Source organism: Mustela nigripes, unplaced genomic scaffold, assembly GCF_022355385.1.
Source record: "Mustela nigripes isolate SB6536 unplaced genomic scaffold, MUSNIG.SB6536 HiC_scaffold_9429, whole genome shotgun sequence".
Classification (NCBI taxonomy): Eukaryota; Metazoa; Chordata; class Mammalia; order Carnivora; family Mustelidae; genus Mustela; species Mustela nigripes.
In genome coordinates, this window is record NW_026748835.1 from 1 (window position 1) to 1859 (window position 1859).

At 51.7% G+C, this 1859-nt stretch overlaps 1 pseudogene; it reads left to right on the top strand.

Moving 5' to 3' along the window:
- Positions 1 to 4: 4 nt before the first annotated feature.
- On the top strand, positions 5 to 1320 carry LOC132009257 (uncharacterized protein C2orf16-like; annotated as a pseudogene).
- Positions 1321 to 1859: the final 539 nt, after the last annotated feature.

Here is a 1859-nt window from a genome sequence, read left to right on the forward strand (position 1 = left end):
AAGTCATCCTCGGAGGAGACATCACAGTTCCTCTGAAAGAAGCCATCAGAGTCCCTGTGAGAGGAGATGTCGCAGTCCTTGTGAGAGGAGATGTCGCAGTCTCTTTCAGAAAACACATCACAGTCCCTTAGAGGTGAGAGGATACAGCCCTTCTGAGAGAAGACAGCACAGGCCCTCTGAGAGGAGTGGTCACAGTTCCTCAGATAGAACTCACTGTAGTCCCTCTGAAAGACATGGACACAGTCCCTCTGAGAGGAACAGACACAGTCATTCTGAGAAGAGCCAAGAGAACCATGTTGAAAGGGGCCAGTACAGTTGGTGTGGGAAAACCCATCTCCGTGTATTGGAGGTGAGAGGACACAGCCCTACTGAGGGAAGGCAGCACAGGTCCTCTGAGAGGAGTGGTCACAATTCCTCAGAGAGAACTCACTGTAGTCCCTCTGAAAAAAATGGACGCAGTCCCTCTGAGAGGAAAAGACACAGTCATTCTCAGCAGAGCCAACAGAACCAATTTGAAAGGGGCCAGTACAGTTCGTGTGGGAAAACCCATTTCCGCGTCTTGGAGGTGAGAGGACACAGCCCTATTGAGAGAAGACAGCAAAGGCTCTCTGAGAGGATTGGTTGCAGTTCCTCAGAGAGAACTCACTGTAGTCCCTCTGAAAGAAATGGACACAGTCCCTCTGAGAGGAACAGACACAGTCATTCTGAGCAGAGCCAACAGAACCAGTCTGAAAGGGGCCAGTACAGTTGGTGTGGGAAAACCCATCTTAGTCCCTTGAAAGTGAGAGGACACAGCCCTATTGAGAGAAGACAGCACAGGCCCTCTGAGAGGAGTGGTCCCAGGTCCTCAGAGAGAACTCACTGTAGTCCCTCTGAGAGGAACATACACAGTCAATCTGAGCAGGGCCAACAGAACCAATTTGAAAGGGGCCAGTACAGTTCGTGTGGGAAAACCCATTTCCGTGTCTTGGAGGTGAGAGGACTCAGCCCTATTGAGAGAAGACAGCACAGGCCCTCTGAGAGGAGTGGTCGCAGTTCCTCAGAGAGAACTCACTGTAGTCCCTCTGAGAGGAACAGACACAGTCATTCTGAGCAGAGCCAGTTAGAAAGAGGCCAGTACAGTTGGTGTGGGAAAACGCATCTCTCTGCGAGAACCCATCACAGTCCCGCTAAGGAGAGACTCCAACACAGCTGCCCCAGGAAGAGGCTCAGACATGGTCTGTCTGAAGATTGCAAGGGCTCCTCAAACACGTCTCCTAGGGACCACACACAAAATACTCCAAAACAGGCCAAGTTTAGAGGCCTGCAGCTAACACATGAGAAGAGATTCGTCCCCATTATTCACTGACTGGATCAAGCCTTCACCGACCTGCCCCTTTGGTGGCTTCTTTCCAGCTTGGCCACTGCCTTTGATACCAGCACCCTCAGCAATCAGAGCCTCTATGCCGCTCTACCTGGGGGAAGGGAGGGCGGGAATGGGTCTGTAATTTCTCTAAGTAAATAAAGGGGCGATAATTGATCTCCACCTAGACAGCCCACTCTTCATGCTGGAGGGGGGAACGGAGGCTGAAGGGATATTGGGTGTCGCGCAAAGGGATGGAACAGGAGGAAGGGGCCCTGAAGCCATGTTTGGGGCTCTAAACCCCACCTACAGCTTCCCTTGGCAGGGTCTCAGAGGAAGGAGTTGTGTCACGTGACTTACTCCAGCCTCAGCCCCCTAGGAAGCTGCCAGGCAGATGCAGACCTTGAGACCTAGGATCTGCAGCTCTGACTCCACATCCACCTCAAACTCCTAATACCATATTTCTCTGAATCAAAGATGCATCATTTACTTTGTTTTAGATAGCACGAGTGGGGTG